This window comes from Pyrus communis, chromosome 17 (assembly GCF_963583255.1).
Source record: "Pyrus communis chromosome 17, drPyrComm1.1, whole genome shotgun sequence".
NCBI classification, from domain to species: Eukaryota; Viridiplantae; Streptophyta; class Magnoliopsida; order Rosales; family Rosaceae; genus Pyrus; species Pyrus communis.
In genome coordinates, this window is record NC_084819.1 from 3,088,607 (window position 1) to 3,108,547 (window position 19,941).

Below are 19,941 nucleotides of genomic sequence, written 5' to 3' on the forward strand. Positions count from 1 at the left end.
GTTAATGCAAATTCATCTTTTCATGCCTGCATTGGAGCACACTTGGCTACCCTTCTGATTTTTTTTTTTTTAACTTTGGTGAAGATGCATCCAAATTTTTTTCCAATTTAAATCTTGCTTCCCCTACTTGATCATATCAAAATGTATCGCACTTTCTCATGGTTTTTAATGTTTTTGTTTGCTCTTGCATGCATGACGTCCATATTTTGAATATTTTTAATAAGATTTACGTGTTTCTTTTATGTGAACAAATTTCATTTGTTTGCATTTTTATTGGTTTTTTCCCCTTAAAAATAAGGTTTCACCTTGCTATATTCTCTTTTATTTTTATTTTGAACAAATGATATTATTTACATTAAGAGAAGGGAAAGTAGGTTTAGTCTCATAATAAATTGTTTTATTCGTTTTTGGGTCATGTTAGACATAATCTGCATTCTTAACGAGTTGATAAAAACAAGATATTTTACATCAACAGGTGAAAAAATCCCAACGCAAACAAAAAGATTAAATAAAATGCATTTTAATTAACAAATACTTCATTGCTTTATTTGCAAAGTATTTAATTAGGATGTTGACTTTGTTGTTAAAATAATATTTGAGAGAGAGAAGAGAGAGAGGGACGGCTAGAGACGATGAAAGAAGGGGCTTAACCGCTTAAGTGTTTCTAAAATTGTTATTTCTCTTTGCTTTTGTGCCTTTATTTTTATTAATTTTGGTAGATTTTACTTCCTCTAAGTAATACAAATTATTAATATATATATATATATATATTTTAGATCATATAAGATTCTTATTCCTAGTCTACACAATCATACTAAACATAAAATACTATTTATAGTACAAATTATATATACATATATAGTCAAACAACTTTAAACAAATAAAATATAATATAACAATTTAACATATCACTAACGTTAGCCCACCCTTATCCACACAACTCGTTAAGCCTTAACTCAAACAATGACTTTTCGTGCATGTTCCAGTCATGTTATGGGTCGTCGCTTAGTACTACAAAAAACGAAATTGAGTTACATTATTGCTAATTTATAGTGCTCCTTCCCTTAGTGTAGATAATATCGTTTGCTCAAGGAAAAAAAGTTCATGTTATGAGTCATGCACAATTATATATACATATAGTCAATTAGCTTAAACCAAACAAAATATAATGGGGAAGTGTTATTGGCACTCCAAAAATCTCATTTTCCACTCTTCACAAATATATTTTTCTTTCCAAATATAGAAAGTTTGGAGTGTAGAATGAGAGCCATACAATATAGCAATTTAACATATCACTAACGAGCCCACCCTTATCAACACAACTCGTTTAACCTCAACTCAAACAATGAATTTTTCGTGCATGTTTGAAGTCATATTATGGGTCATGCACAATTTTACTAGGTCTAGTCTCACGACTCATCAACCAATATGTCCCAAAGTTTCTCCACAAAAAGTTTATGGCAAGGTAAGTTATTAAGAGGCGTTTTGATATATTCGTCTTGTTTTTAAACTTGTTAGACCAAACATATATATATATATATATATATATATATATATATTTTTGTCTTTTAACGATTTAATTATACATCCTTCTACGATTTTGGAATCACTCTTAATTAACCCATTTTGTTGTACCTAAATTACAAGACCTAGAATAGTTTACATAAAAAATAGGATTTGGATCCCATCCGGATCCAAGTTATGAGGATTCTAGGGGTTCTCACATCCTAACCGTTTATTGTACATCATGCGGTCATAAATCATTTGAAATTTATTTATTTATAATTAAACACAAATAGTACCTAACGAAAACTGATAAAACGATGTATGATAAACTGCCATGATGTGAGGATCTCTAAGATCCCCACAAAGAGGATCCGGAGAGGATCCTCATCCAAAAAAATAAACAAGGAAAAAAAAAATGAAAGAAAAAGGGTTCCAACATTCTTGCTAACTAATGTCTCTTAGTTTGAGGTTCAGCTCGTAGAGCCAAAGCTAGGGCTGCGTGGCACCTTGGTTTCACATAAGTAAAAGCTCTTCGGAGCTGGTGATGCTTGATAAAAAGTCTCATCTCTCCCCTTTGAGAAACCATGAGACTCTGTTATCTTGACACCGTTAACATTGCTATTGAAGTTCCAAGTAATTCTTTTTATGTTCACATATTGTAGGTTTGTTAATTTTTCTTTTAGCTTCACATTCCGTTGATAGCTACTCGTATCGATTATCACAGTTGAAAAATTCTTGGATTTTCACATACTGTAACTTAGGCTTAGGACGTGTCGAGAGAATAGTCTGCTATGATACTATGATAAACTTTATAGACTCATACATTTCCACCATCAATACCACCGATATTGTTTCAACTTAACTACTTATTATTAAGTGTTGGGTTTATCACAAAAGGCTTGGGTGATATTAAGAGTGAAAACTCACATATATTATTTTATCATATGACCACTGTATAGGATCCTATTCTTCAAACCCTTTTTCCGGTGACTCCGAAGAATCCAATCATGCTCTCATCTGTCTCTTTCTTGTATATTTAAGAACTTGGATCAAATCAATCAAGAAACCGAGACGGTTGCGAATTGGTGTTGATGGAAGAATTGTGCGGAGCCATGTTCGATGCCGACCATTTGAAGGACACTATTCGCAGCAGTTCAGTGGGAGAAAACCTAGTGCTTCTTTCAAACTAAAGGATATGAACAATTTCTAGCCTTGGAAAAGTCTGAAAACTAACTGCAGAATTAGGCTAATGCTTACCGAATTAATTTTCATGTCAACTTATTTCCCAACCAATACTGCAGTGTTACTTTGACTTCTACGTTACAGCTATTGTTTTTAGTGCTTGTCTAGAAGTGCTTTTACAATGACTGAAAGTACTCTTAGAGAAAATGTTTCTGAGTTTCAAAAGCACTAAAAATGCTTTATGCAAGAAGCACCAGTTATGTGCTCTGTTGTTTCTTGTATGATGCACTTTAAGTGTTTTTCCATGATTCACTTGCATTTTACTAAAAATATATTAGTTCAAAAAACATTTTTACAAAAATAGCTTTCAACCATTTTAAATGCAGTTCAAAATGAACTCTTAATGTATTTCAGTATATTATGTTTCTCAGTATTTGATTTAATCAAGTTAACTAAAGCGGTGTGATTATCATGGATGGCTACCAAAGAGCCAACAAACTCATGGACCATACCATCCCTTATTGTCTTCCATCTTCATTCATTCCTCCAAACAAAACGGCACTCCACCAACATCACAAATGCAACGGCTCCAATTTCATACTCTTCTAGTAACGACATTAATTAAGTTTTTATAATCGATATTCTTATTTTAAATTATACTACAGAGAACGAGAAAAGTTGAATTCAAAAATAAAAAAGACGAATAGAAATGTTATATCTATCAAAGCGATCCATCACTTATAACGGTGGTTTAAGTTGATAACCTAAAAGTAGTGGGGACCAACCGCATTTCAATCACCTTAATGGAGAGCCCATATTTACTGACCTACAAATTTATTAATAAATATCTTTGTTCCATTAAACTTTGCTTTCATAGATTGTTGTGAATGCCATGCTCAATGAATTTTATATTTCATCTCAAGATTTTGTAAGCATAAATTAGTGAATAATTGACAACATTTCGTCCTGATTTACATATTACGTGTTCCCAATGCCAAATTAAACGTAATTTGACTCGTTTCATGCTAGAAACTTCTTATGTTATCGAAAATTGTTCCCTCACACGACCACAACAAAGCACAAAACACAATCGGGTAGCAAAGGGACGACGACTAGGAGCCCGAATTATTAAGAAACTTTTCAGTTTGTCCGAAATTCAGCTCGTTACACAAAGCATTATAATACAATTGATTGAAAATATTTTTTTTAAAATTTTTAACAAATTGTATTATTACACTTAATGCATCAGACCGTGTTCTAAGCACATTAAACAATCTCTTCAAATTATCGGCAGCAAATCACATGCATGGTTAATCAAAGTTTATGCAAGTCCCGATAAGATTGTGTTACTAGCAGTGGGCCCTAAAGCAGTATATTTGTGAGTTGTGATTTCTAATTTGATTTTCTTTACAATGAGTTTTGTAAGTATTAAATAAGTTTAAAGTTGGAAGGACTTCCAGTTCGAGTTGAACTCTGAGTTTACTGTTACCCAACATGTGCACTCTTATTTTTATTTTATTTTGAATACTTTTAAAATTTTTATTGTACAAAGAAATGTTAAGACGCACTCTAATCTTTTATAGTAAAACTCAAAATTTATCTAACTAAACCCACCCCAACTCACTTGTAACAACCTGTCTTCAATTATTACGATTTTTATAAATTTTAAATGTGAATTTACGAAAATGCCCTTCGAGGCAAGTGTTGAATTTTGTTGACTGTCGTGTCACGTAAGATTCATTTTCTTAGCATATCCTCGTAGGACTCATCGCTACGGATGCGTGGGCGCAAACGGAACGCAATTTGAAGTTATAACGAATGAGTTATTAACGTTTAAAGTTGGGAGCATTTTAGTAAATACATATCTAGAAAATTCCATATTTTTGAAGCAAAATTTGGGATGCCACATGTGTGGCCCAGATTAAAAGGAACAGAGGATGGTTGGTGCAGATGGAGTATAAATGAGAGAAAGGACGGAGAGGTGAGACAAATCAAAAGAGGAGTGATGTGAGGAGAACCAATAGGAAGCAGAAGAAAGAAGGGGAAGGGAGAGAAACGAGAAGCACGGAATCACCCTTGACTCGTGCGACCCGCGAACCTGGTTGTGACCCGTAGGTTTCTCCGATGAAATTCATCATTTTTCCGATGGATTGGGCTAATCTACCACTCCCAATCCTCATATTGACCCTTCCTCTACCATTTCTACATCAAATTTGAGAGGATTGGGTTTGGAATTAAGGGATTTTGCACCAGTGGGTGCGACGGCTTCGGGGTGGCGATCCACCATATCCGAAGGTACCTCAGTCAACCACCACCATCAATAGACTTTCCATGAGGCCTAGAACAAAGCCCAATCAGTTGTAGGGGCAGCGGAGCACCGGAGATGGCGAATCAAGAAACACCCTTTAAAGGGTTTTCGACGAGTTTTAGTGGAATTGGGGCTTTTCCCCAGCCAAATTGGCCTTAGTCACAGGTATGAAAGTTGCTCCACTCACTGAGATCTTCACTTCTGTGAAGTTTGAGAATTTTTAGAAATGGTTGAATTTTCCAGCGAGACGGGGCTGCCGACCGCCACCAGCGGTGGCGCGTAGCCAACGGGCCGCCGATGCTATTTTACACTAAATTGATATCCATATGATGTGATTTGAGTATTGTGAATCTAGTTTAATTAGGCCTCGTTTGGCAGCTCAGACTGTACTGACTATTTCTGTCGGATAGGATAAATAGCCACCAGATAGTACTGACTAAATTAGTCGGGCGTTTGGTGCAGTATTGGATTAATGATCGTATTATTTATACTGTGTTTGGTACTGAATCGGATAGGACAAGAGAAAAAAAAAATTTAACAAATCTTTCTTTATTTGTTGAACTTTTCTCATATTTATACTTATTGAAAACCACATAAATTTTCAAATAACAAAGAAAAATAGTAAATTTCATACATCAAATTCAAAATATTTTCCAATAACATAAAAGAAGGTTCACAAAAAACAATTACAATCGTTACGATAAATAATCCAACCACATATCCAAGTTCATAAAATATACAAATGCAAGGTGGTTTCAGTAAGAAACAGTTTGTCCAGATAGCCAAAATATATGCATGCTACTTTTAACAAAATATATGCATGCTATAGCTTTTAACAAAATATATTGTTGTCGGTTTGAAATGTCAATTGGGGTTACTTTGTCCAAGTAACATGAGTACAAAGGCTTTTTTCATTGCACCATCCAAAGACGAGAATGTCCTCACATTCTGTGGCTTTTCGAAAAGGATATTTAGTGCCTTGATTTGATCCTCAATAGACGAATTCATCTTTGACAATTCTAAACAATCTCAGGTTTTGGATCCACTCCTTTCCCAAAAGCAACTTGTAAAACTTCACCCAACTTATCAACTGATTCAAAAAGCATTTCTTTAAATGCCACAGCAAGATCATTATCATTAGTAGCTTTCTTCCTTTTCTGGGTACTTGAACTACTGGACCATCGAGCAACAGAGGGAGAACTAGTCTCTGCCTCATCTTCATCTTCATTAATGTGCTCAGGCTCATTCATCATCTCAGTAGGAGTTGCAGCTCCTACTCCGGTTGCTCGGTCTTTCCCAAAAATAACATTCAATCTGTCATACAATGGAAACGATTTTCCTAGCCAGCCTTCTGCTTCTTTGTTAACTTGCAATGCGAAAACAAATCACACTATCCATAAAATACAAACAATCTTATGTTGTTCCCTTCAACCTGTCTTGATATAATCAAGCATCCATTAATTTAATTAAGCTGTTATAATGAATAGGGCTAAAGGATATGGTTTGGTACTATTAAATTGTATGTAAGGGAACATGTTAAGTAATCAAATATGTAAAGTTAAATTCGAGTATTATGTTAGAGAATTACCTTTACATAGGATTGCCATACTTCAGTGCTATCAACCTCAATACACTTTCGTACATCATTCCATGCAAAACCAGTTTTATTAACCATGTCATAAACTATTGCATAATCTTTTTTCCACCTTCTCATTTTGGACTCAATATGTGGAACTGCGTTTATATTGGCATTAGGACATTTCAAATTAATAGCTGTTTCAAACTGAGCCATTGTTCCGGGTTTGAAACAATCGTTATCACATCGCAAATTCCTAACAACTGCCTCCTCAAGTATGGAGAGCAATGCATCTTCTTCATGTTGGTTTCAAACCTTTCTACTTCCTTTTGGTTGACTACTTTGTTCACTTTCCATTCCTACAATTACATACACAACATGTGGAACACCCTTTATATTGGCATTAGGACATATAATCAATAATGCATATAATTAATAGTAAGTGATAAAAACCATAAGCAAATCATCACACTTTTTAAATAAATACATAATCAGGTCGCACTTTGTTCGAATAAAGTATCATAACCGAATACATAAGAAATCACTATTTGTTCAAATAACAAACCATAACCAAATCACAACATGCATATGTAAAAAAATTTAATCAAATCACACTTGCACACGCCACTCATTGTACATATTCATAGCCAAAGTGTTTCTCCATGCAGTCCATTCTTGTGTAGGTTGAACACTGTCAATCATATCTTCATCATCATCACTACTTTCAGATTCGTCCAAGTTTAGGATTTTATTTTCTATTGGATCATCTGACATATGCCTTCTAATAAGATTATGTAATAGGCAGCAGGCTGTCATAATCCTAAATTGTGTTTTAATTGGGAAAAATGATAGACCTCTTAAGATGCTTCAACGCATCTTAAGTAGTCCAAAACATCTCTCAATGACATTTCTAGCTTGAGCATGTTTCATATTGAAATACTCCTCATGATTAATCGGGAGTCTTCTATTTCTCCACTCCGAGAGATGGTAACGCACTCCCCTATACGGTGCAAGGTATCCTGGACCCTTTGTGTACCCACCATCCATAAGGTAGTAACACCCTAACACACAAAAAAATGTATATTACTATATATAAGAAAAATGAGGATTCAAATTACTAATATAAACAAATAATCTATTGTTACCCGTGGGAACTTTTAATCCCGATGGTCTACTTATCGCATCTCAGAGTACTCTAGAATAAGATGCCGACCCTTCCCAACCTGGGTACACAAATATAAAATTCATGTCCACATTACAGACTCCCAACATATTGGTCGCAATCTCTCCCTTTTTGATCGGTATCTTGGTAGGGACATGAACGTTAATGTAAGTCCCATCCAATGCCCCCAAGCAATTCCTAAAAAAAATCATTAACATTAGTATGATCAATATATTTAATTACATTAATTTTAGAAGTAATTTATATAAAATATGAAGAATACCTCAAACCAACTCCATTTAGAATCTGGGTGGGCATTAGGAATGGGTTCTGGCACTTTCAAAAGTGTACCTTGTAGCCTTAACACTCCATGTAGAATGGAATTGAAATATCTACTTATGGTATCCCCCGATCGACAAAACCTCCTCCCAATTGTACGATTCTTGACATGATGTGCAAGTATATGCAAAAACATGCAAACTTGTTCTTCCATTGTTACTACACCATCCAATTTTACTCTACCATGGTCAGGAAGCATTTGACATAAATAGTGGAACGTTCTTCTATCCATTCTAATTTGGTTCACACACTGAACATCATCATATCCTATTGTGCTATCTAAATAGGTTGACCCTACCATTCTCCTAACAATGTGCGATTTCTAAGTGCAAGTTGCCGATTCCGCCTTCTAGCTAAATTATGATTCTTGATGAACCACATCATCAACCAAGTCACAATATTCAAGTACCACACGTTAACAATGAAGCATGCCACAATCTTTCTTTGATCCATGTCTAGTGATAATATAAAATAACATTATTAGATAGTGGCAAAAAATTAAGTAACTGGAGCATGAATGCATAATAACACTAAAAACGGAAGGAAGCATGTTAATAAGTCCTACCAAAAAATGTCATAGGCAGATAATCCAAAAAATGTCGAAATTTTTCACACACACACAAGAATAAGGATTTCGTGCCCCACAGTATAATATATGTGTCCAATCTAGAAAACCCAGAAAACCCCAAGCAGCTTGCCTATTCTTTTCGCACACCTTTGAATGGAATAAGCTGCGCACGCTGCCTTTGGTTTTCTCTTGCATTACAAGCGCGCGCGCACACACACACACACACAAGCTGCGCACGCTGCCCTTGGTTTTCTATTGCATTGCAAGCACACACACACACACACAAGTTGTGCACGCTGCCCTTGGTTTTCTTTTGCATTGCAAGCGCGCGCGCGCACACACACACACAAGCTGCGCACGCTGCCTTTGGTTTTCTCTTGCATTGTAAGCACGCGCGCGCGTGTACACACACAAACACACAGAGACACAGACACAAAGAAAGAGAGAGAGAGACACACACAGAGAGCACACGCACACACATACACACTATAAGGTAATTACTTTACAAACTGGAATAAATGCCAATCAACAATTCAACAACCCTAGTTTGAAATTTTTCACACACACACACACACACTCACAGATAGAGAGAGAGAGAGACACACACACACACACACACACACACACACACACACACACACACACACACACACATACAGTTAAAATTGTAAGTTCAACACCAACAACAAACCCTAAATTCGACCCTAATAGTAAACCTTAAAATTCAAAAATTCTAATTAAAACACAAAATTACATAATCAATTGCATAATTAGAGAGAAAATGATAACTAGATTCAATCAATTGAAAGAAAATTGCAAGAAAAATAGGAGGAGGGGGAAGAATATAGGGAGGGGTGGAATCCTAGAAGAAGAATTTTGAAAAGACGAATTGTGATTCAAACGAAGAAGAAGAAGTTGAGAAGACGAACCTGGGATGAGAGGAAGAGAGAGCACCTGGAGAGCACCTGGAGAGCGCCTGGAGAGGAAGAGAGGGTGCGGAAGACTGGTTTCTCCAACCAAAGCCCGACTAAGTTATGTCGTGCATTTGCACAATATTAGTAAGCGGGTAAGCATCGGGTAAAAAGGGTGGGCCCGGATTATTTAATCCGGTGCCTATTTAATCCAAACAGTCACCAAACACGGTACACCGTATTATTAGTCGGTGCCTTATACGGTGTGCCAAACAGGGCCTTAAGGTGTGTTACTTGATAATTATATAAATCGACGATCCGACCGTTGGATCGTCACCAAACTTTGATACATTATAACACGTAATATTTGAGAATATTAGAAATTTACAGATCGGGAATCCGACGTACGGATCTTACCAATTAGAACATGTAAGTTATATGTTCTATTGATGTCTTATAATTTGATAATTGTTCTAGGCGACAATCGTTCGTGACGCCTTGCTATTTGTGCTAGGGAGTTGTAGCACGGACTCCAAGTGAGTGGGCTTTTCGATTTTCTATATATACGTATATATGTTTCCCATTTTTCCCAAAAATGGTTTTAAGTGGAATTTCGTTTAAAATGTCATGTCATGTCATGGTTGCTTTACATTTTAGCCTATGCATTAGTATAGCTTTGCATAATGTTGCATGATGCTGTGGAGCCTAAGTAAGCTACAGGTGAATACATTATGATGTTAGTGGTTGTGATGTATATGGATATGTCTGGATGCATTTGGTACTCATTATCTTGCACCCTGGTGTTAGTGCTCCGCCCGAGGTCAGGGCCTAGCCTTCACGTGATCATTCACCTCCCGCACCACACGCTCACCTTGGATCCAAGGCAGGTGTCAGCCTATCATACAGACCACATGAGGTGGTTCCGACTCGTAGGTGACTTGCGATACGTCGCACAACCTTCACTTAATCGTAGCACTTGAGCGTACTTATTTACACCCAACCTGTCGTACATACTTCATTAGGTGGTTCTGACTCATGTGTAGGTTTAGAGCCATACATGTCATGTTAGGTGACTCTGGCTGACATATCATTTAACATTGATTTATTTCACCTGGCTTACTTATTTCATTGATGAGATACTTGACATGGCATATACTTGGTTTTCACTACCCTCGAGTATGATTTCTATATACGTATGTATTATTATTTTCTGGGAAATTATACAGGTTTTACGGTGAAGGGTTATAATGTTTTCAAAAATGTTTTTATTAAAAACTTTATTTTTAGGCCCACTCACCCTTGTTTTTTAGCCCCTCCAGGTTTAGCTGCTAAAAGTTCGTATCGACGAGGATTCTTGGTGAATCTCAGTATAGGTGGTTACCTCTAAGGGTATAATCCTTACCCACATTACTATACTTTACTTATGCTCTAACGTTGCGTATGAAATGGGCTTGTTCCCGCTCGCAGTGCACTCTAGTCCTTAGGCACTTTTAGGGCTAAATTTATTCATATTTTCCACGTCAATATACTTTATGACTTCGTCACCTTCCAAGTGTTGGCTAGCACAGCTCGATTCGGAGTCCTAGTGGACATTCCGGGTCAGGGTGTGTCACACTCCAATTCTTGGGTCAAAATTGAGTTTTGGACAAATTTTGGCCATGATTTGAGTTTGGGTTAGTGGGATGGCTACTCCTGGGTGTGGACATGCCTAGCAGATGAGCATTGCACAGCGCAACATGTGCAAAGCGCTGATAGCGTAGGGGTCCCATGCACATGGGTCTGTCAACCAAATGAAGTTAACAGCTTATTATGGTTTCGATTAGGCAAGTTGTCCATTTACTCGCTACTCAACAGAAAATGGTCTTGTTATCCTGCTGAAGCAGAATATAAGACTATGGCTAGTACTTGTTGTGAGGTAATTTGGTTACGTTTTCTACTAGAGAATTGGTACATTCCTTTAACTGGACCATCTTTTTTACTTTGTGATGGTCAAGTGACATTACATGTAGTGGTCAATCCTTTTTTCCATGAGCGAAATCATCATATTGAAATAAATTGTCATTTTATACGTGATATGATTGTTGATAGCACGTTAGCTACTAGACACGTTGGTACGACACAACAGCTAATAGACTTGTTTATGAAGCCGCTCGAAAAGGAGAAGTTTTCAATCATGTTACGCATGTTGGGAGTTCTTGACATTCACTCTCCAACTTGGGGTACTATTAGACAAATATAGCAAATTAGTTAGAATTAGATTATAATTATAATTGTAATTGTACTCCTGGCAAGAATTCTTGTTGTATAAGGAATGTAATTGTATATATTGTATTCCATATAAATGAAAATATTATTCAAGCCAAACATATTTTTCCATAGTATTCCTAGCACCCCTATATCTTAGTGTCACGTGTGGATTCTAGATGTATCTCGAAATTGAGGTGTGACAAGTTTGATGTTCACCTTCTATATGTTTTCCATTCCGGAAAGTTTCTTCATTAGATTCCAAATTATCATAAAAAAAACTGTTCTTCTCAACTGAGCATCTGCAAGGTAGGACAATGTACAGAAACTGACAGTAGCATTTTTGAATTAACAAGAACTTCTAGTTTGAAGAGGGATTACTCCGGACTATCCCTCCCATATTCAATTATTCATAGAGAAAAAGACATGAACAGATGGCAGAACACAGCCAAATATGCAGTAATGGAAGTCCATTCAATTTGTTCCTCACTGTCGGAAAATTTTGCAGTAAACCAGCAGAGGGCATTGAAGAAATTACAAATTCTCCCAATAACGAAACAGGTGAACTTATATGGTGTGCTGTAAAAACACAAAAATAAATCAAATTAGTTTTTGGATGGTCTTCGAGCTGCGTTGGCCAGGGATTTCCATTGCCTAGCTAGAGGTCGAGGGTGATACTAAAATCCTTCTTGATGCGATCAATGAGACTATCTCCCACCCTGGCATCTCTTGACGCTGGTGTACAATATTTAAAAAATAGCTTGCAGATATCTGCTGGATACCTATTTTCACCAATTTTCATCACTTTTATCGTGAAACACATTTTGGCAAATGCTCTTGCTAGCGTTGGTCAATCTTCGTTGTTTTTGGTGACTAAATTTCCCCGTGAGGCGCATTCCACTTGACTTTGAGATTTTTGTAGTTTAGCTTGACCTAGAGGATTATCTTTATAAGTGTTTATTGGGAAATTTTATTTGAACATATATATTCTCTTTCTACATCCAATTTACCCTCCACACCCGTATTATTTTTAATTAAAGAATTAATATCTCTTTAAATCCAAACTTAATACCTAAACTACCCTCACAAATTCAATTCAAAATGTAAATTTATCTTTACACCCATTTAGAAAACAAAATTTCAAATTGAATAGTTTGGTGAAGTTTCTACTAGTTTAAGCGAATGAAAGCTTTCTAGAGTTCAATTTGTGTAGACAAGTCAAATAATTTGGTGAATTTTCTATTTGTTTATGAATCATGTGAGACCACCCCAAATTACGATAACAAAAAGTGGGCTAAACATTCTAATCTAACAACAATCCTCACCACTTTTTGCCCTAATGAACCAATTTTCAGTAGCTGCGTCATTCTTTTTTTTTCTTCTTCTTTTTTTAAGCAATGGCATGAGTTTGTATGAGATCCAAAAAAACGGTAGCAGATTACAAAGTCTGGGATAAATCCTGCAACACTAATAGCTACAATCAGTTAACAATATGCTCATTTGCTTTCGTGAGTGTTACTGTTATGATCACATAGAGCTGCACAATCGTCATCTTTTCTCTTATTACTACTTTTTCCTCAATTTTTACTCTATCAAATCATAAGCAATTAGACTCTTAAAGGCAATGACCACACACAAAGCATAGCAAACCCAAAAACCCATCCTCTCAACTTTCAGCGTTGATGGTCGTGAATTGAAACCTAAAAACTCATCTTTTCAACTCTTAAAAAAAATTGAAATCAAACAATTTTTTTTTATTTTTTTATTTTGCATAGATCAATTAAACCTTGGTTTGAGAATTTAAAACTTCAAAATCACTATCCATCAATAAAAAGCTTGTTTTTAGCTCTTAGATATTGAGTGTGGGTTTGTTGATAACTTTTATTTTTATTGTTAATTTCATCTTGCACTTGATGGTAATTATGCAATAGAATTAAAAAGACAACTCTCATTTAAATTTGGGGAAACTTGATATAAGTCCAATTTTTTGAGCCAATAGTAGGAATAGTCCAGTTTATTAAAATAAGTCCAATTTGTTATATTTAATTATTTAATTATCAATAGTTATATGTTCAATGATAAGATTTATTATAAAAATCAAATTTCTTCCCAATTATCTCTTTGCCTATTTCTTTTTATTTATCTTTTGGTTATTTCTCGTTTTTCCTCCTACTTTGAACCCCATTTATAGATTTTACTTTTAATTTTTATAATCAACCTATATCACAGGTTAATTATATTTATCTACCTATATGACAAATTCTTTTTTTATAATCAACCTATCACAGATTAATGTGCCTTACTTGTAGGTATGTTATGTTTTTTTATACATTTTAATTAGGTTTCATATCTCACGTATAGGTATTATATACATTCATATATTTGTTACTTGAGTTAGGGTAGAATGTTTTGTAGATAAATTTATGCTAGTATATTAGTATTTTTGTTGTAAGATATTAAATATATTCTTTTGGAGTTGGAAAATGCATAATATTAGAAGATTTTAATTGATTTTTAATATTTTTAGAAAATATAAAATGAGTATAAAAGAAATAAAAACATATAATTTGATAACTGGACTCACTCCTAAAAACACTCTACATTTTTGGATCTGGATCTAAAAGCCCCTTTAAATTTTAAGTTGGGTGTAGAAAGAGGTTACATGGGTTTAAATAAATTTTCCCTTATTTCTTTCTTGTAAAAAAAGGAGATTTTATTTAAACATCACTTTTATTATTACAACCAATATTACTATACTAAACTACCTTGAGGGAGGGGACGGTTGCAAACCCGAGTAGGAGAGAAAGTACTTATTCATCAAGGCAATTCTAAATTTTTTAGGTCGAGCATGGTACACCACCAACATCACCAATATTATCCCAACTTAACCACATATGCAAGGTGTTGGGTTTTGTTGCAAAAGGTCTCTGTGACACTAGATGTGGAAACTCCCAATATATTAATTGTATATTATTTTTCATATGTCCAAGTAAGGGTAAAACGTACGATAGACATTCCGCCTCCCCTCGACCCTCGCAAAGGGGGAAGTTTTGTTAGCTTGGCCTTTTCATATGACCGATGTGAAAACCTATCCTCCAACAAAACCACCACTTGCGAGTTCACACGCTATTAACTTCAAACAAAATTAAACCAAAACAAAACAATTGAACCAAACCAATAACCAAAACAAACAACCGAGAAAAAAACTAGAGCTAGTCTCCATATCTTAACTATCCCATAAGCGTCTTGAGTGAGGTTTCCGGTGAATATTGGCTTCCGTGGCCGAAGAAAGTGACGGCGATTCCTCAGGAGACCCTTCATGATTTGGACCAGAAGGCACAAGCCTCATAAGATCATAATTTGCACCTGAAGATGGTGGTGGCAGAGTATATACCTTCGAAGGTGGTTCTTCAGGAGACTCTTCATGGTTTGGACCAGAAGGCACAAGCCTCATAAGATCATAATTCGCAGGATCATCCAACACTTCTGCAGGCGGCGGTTGGACGACGCCATGTTTAGAATTTGGACCCCTAAGAACCTGCCTCTTGATCCAATACCTCAAGAGCCGATGTGGCTCAGCAAATTTGGTGGACTGTTTGTTTGGGGATCCTTGATCACCAATACAAGAGGAAAATAGAAAGAGAAGGCAAGTAACAAACAAGTGAGTCTTAGAAAACTCCATATTTGATTGTTTGATTGACAGTATGTTTTGAACCGGAAAATACGCTTTCTTATAGGATTTCTTGGACGAATTCTGACAGAATATCACAGTAAAATCTTGTGTAATATTGGGCACGTTAATCTAAATTACCGTTTTAAGAATAATTGGTCGAGATTTTCTACCACAAATACATTAAATTTTTTTTTTCAATTATATTACAAGGAAAACATACCATTTTAATTGTTAATTCAATAGTAATTTGGCTGTAATTCAGTGTTTATTCAAAAGGATTAAGTTGTGATATTTTATATTAAGAGTGCTACTAGACCCACCCCAATGTCTTATTTTCCCACCCACATGATAATCCCACCCACCATAGAAAATTAAAAAAGTAAAATGTTATTTCCCTACCCACCATTATTCCCAAAATAACCATAATTTTTTTTTTAAATAACTCTAATATATCTTTAAATAAAATTATAAATAAATAAAAATAGAAAAAAAAAATGAAAGAAAATGCAAGACCTAATACCTAGACATTCATCATCTCCTTCACACATAACACCGCCATGCAGACCCCGGATCCCCAAACCACTCTTCTTCCTCCTTTTTTGTCAAAACCACATATCTCACACCCAATTCTCTTTTTTCTCCATTGAAGTTTCTCGCCTTCATCTAGCACACGCCCATTTCTTCCTCCAACCTTTCTGTCGATTTTAACCCAAATCTTTCCCAACCTCTTTCCACCAAAGATATCACACCCCACCCAACATTATTTATTTATTATTTTAAATTATTTTTTGTTTTTTCAAAATTTTAGTACTGAATTAAATAAGGGTTTCAGAGTCTTCTTTTAAAATGATAAATATGTTATTAACATTTTCATTAAATGGTGGGTGGGGAAATAAGACACCGGGGTGGGAATATCACCACTCTTATATTAATACGATAGTGAAACTTAGGTGACCATAAATTGAAATAATTTAATGACAAATTACAGACCGTATTTCACATGGCATATCCTGGGTTCGATTCCTGGCACTGGTGGATCGCACGACGTTGGTCAAGTGAGGCTGAAATGCCTATGTGAGTCTTCCTGACCCCCAAAAGAGTGGACTGTCGTGACGAAGCCACCAACTCGTCCCCTTTTAATAAGATGGATAACAGGTCTCAAACCCTCAAATGCAACAAGCCACACGCTTTAATATATCATTTTCAGTCTCATTATACCAGCATATAAAGATACACATTTGTCCATGAAGACGTAATTGTTCTTCCCTATATAGAAACTCGAGGTCTTGAATTCATATTCGTTTTCTAAGTCCAACTTTAGCATTAGAAATTTTCATACGATTAGAGTTTTGATCCTTGAATTAAAAATTCTTGAATATTAATTTTTAAGCTCATCATAATATGGAGCAATTTGAGTAAATTAGCGACGAAAACCCAATTGAACCAAGGCACATGACCAATGCTCCAAATCACTTTCAATATATAATAATAAAATCAAAGGTTATAATATGTGAATCTCATCCTCTAGGGATTTAATCTCCAATGAGATCAAATTGCTAGTTGTTTTATGAGACTAAATACAAGTTTTGTTCCTAAATGAAAAACATTTTCCTGCAGAGAAGAAAAGTATAAAGAATTGAAATCTCTCAATTTTTTCCCCAAAGCTCGAATACGAGTTATGAGGCAATTTGACACAATATGTAGTCACATAACTTGATAGCACAAAATTTTGGTTTGAATGGTAAAATATCGCAAAACAAAATTTAGGCCAAGCTTATTAATATTGCTAAAAACTCATAAAAAACGATATAAGTGTTGCATCAGTAAATACATTTTGCTTCGTGTGTGTGTGTGTGTGTATTAAGACAGGGGAGGGTTTAAACCCGAGTTGAAGAACAAATCTTTATTTATTAAGGCAATCCACCACTTGCGAGTTCATTTGCTATTAACTCTAAAAAAAAATTAAAAACATTTCAATTATGCAAAAAGACTAAAGTGAATATATTACTTGGAAACTGATCATAGCTTTCCTCTCTCTACACCCACCATAAACCCTAAACTAAACTCATAAATGAACGCTATCACCAATGCCACAAAAATTTGGTTTTCTTCGTCACGTAAACCCTAGACCAGGAAAACAAGACGTACGGCAATCGCCACTGTTTACGTCCAAAGTAAATATATATATATATATATATATATATATTATAGAAAATTTCATTTTAATTCTTAATAAATAAAAAAAAGAGTTTTAGACTATAACCTTGTGTAAGATTAAAATTAAATTTTAGTCCCTGATACATTTAATCAACTCATTTATTAATTATATTTTGAATTTTAATTTTAGTTCCTGATACATTTAATCATCTCATTTATTAATTATATTTTGATGTTTTATTTCTTTGTTTTTTCCTATTTTTAATGCATTAATTACAATTGATTTTTATTTTCATTTCATTCATCATAATATATTTTGATATCTACATTTAGGTAAACTAATATTTTATTTATTTATATAATATAGGAATATACAATTTGTATAATCTTCATTTAGGTACATTAAATCATTAATTTGATATCTTTCGGTATATCCATTGATACAAATATATAGGTACATTAATTTAATATAATACATTTCGGTACATACATTTTGATACATTAATTCAATATAATACACTTTGGTACATACATTTCGGTATTGACACTTAAGTACATTAATTCAATATAATACATTTAGGTTCATTATAATATATGTAAGTACAAACATTTTGTTATAGTCATTTCTATACACTTATGTATTTACATATTTACATGTCACTAATTTCTTTTAATAGTTTCTCATTTAGGTTCATTTATAATTGAAAGAACTAATATGTGCATATTAATAAAATTAAGATTTTAATGTGGAGACATTAAATAAAAATGCACATTAAATAACAAAAATAGAATGCAAGTGACCTTTTAACACAATGGTGGAAAGGAGTTGAGTCCTTGCATGACAGCATAAGTTCGAATCCCGTCGGTGACTAATCTAACTCTAACAAAATCTATCGTTTGACAATATATATATATATATATATATATATATATATATATATAAACTTTAATAAAAGTAGACCTTAAGGGATTAAATTGAATATAATCTAGGTTTAAAAATAAAACAAAAAAACAAAAATTCTAATCTTAAAAAGGGAGGCAGTGATCTCGGGAAACCCAAATGCTGAAGATAACGTTATAAACGTACTTGAACCCTAAACCCTAAACCCATATCGGTGAAAAAGTTTCTTTGAACTGTGACATATATCATCTGTATGGAGTTTGCTCGCGTCGATATAGCTATGTTTCTGGTTTTGTCTGGCATCGTCCCAATGGATTGGACATTTACTGAACTTTTCTACTGTCAGTGATTGCCACATATAAAATGCCTTGCATGCAATATAGTATGTATATAGATAATCTCATAAGCTGAAAGAAAAAAGTAGAGAGATTTGATCACTGATCAGATAACTGAACCAAACTAATATCCAAAACAAACAACTGAGAAAACGAAAAATAGACTGTAGTTATTGATTATAACAAAATAAAGAAAGTGCCAAAACTAATGGAGCTATAGCTAGCATCCATGGCTTAATTATCCAATAAGCGTCTTGAGTGAGGTTTCCGATGAACATTGGCTTCCGTGGCCGAAGAAGGTGATGGCAGTTCCTCAGGAGACTCTTCATGATTTGGACCAGAAGGCACAAGCCTCATAAGATCATAATTTGCACGTGAAGATGGTGGTGGTGGAGTATATACCTTGGAAGGGGGCTCTTCAGGAGACTCTTCATGCCCAGAAGGCACAAGCCTCATATTAAGATCATAATTTGGAAGTTCATCCAACACTTCTACAGGCGGTTGGACGAAGTGATGTAGAGGGTTTGGACCGGTAGGAACCTGCCTCTTTGATTCATAATTTGCAGGATCATCCAACACTTGTACGGGCGGTTGGACGAAGTGATGTAGAGGATTTGGACCGGTAGGAACCTGCCTCTTTGATTCATAATTTGCAGGATCATCCAACACTTGTACGGGCGGTTGGACGAAGTGATGTAGAGGATTTGGACCGGTAGGAACCTGCCTCTTTGATTCATAATTTGCAGGATCATCCAACACTTCTACAGGCGGTTGGACGAAGTGATGTAGAGGGTTTGGACCGGTAGGAACCTGCCTCTTGATCCAATACTTCAAGAGTCGATGTTGCTCAGCAAGTTTGGTGGACTGTTTGTTTGGGGATCCTTGATCGCCAAAACAAGAAGAAGATAGAAAGAGAAGGCAAGTAACAAACATGTGGGTCTTAGAAAACTCCATATTTTGATTGTTTGATGGCCATTTGAACAGCCAACTACACACCTTCTTATGGTGTTTCGATTTTTTTATTTTTCATTTTTTGGGTTAATTAAGGGTTGCTTGACCTATAATTCAACATGATTCGC

At 34.9% G+C, this 19,941-nt stretch overlaps 1 pseudogene; it reads right to left on the bottom strand.

The window, feature by feature from the left end:
- Positions 1-7,181: 7,181 nt before the first annotated feature.
- On the bottom strand, positions 7,182-8,622 carry LOC137722240 (protein ALP1-like; annotated as a pseudogene).
- Between the last annotated feature and the right edge of the window lie 11,319 nt (positions 8,623-19,941).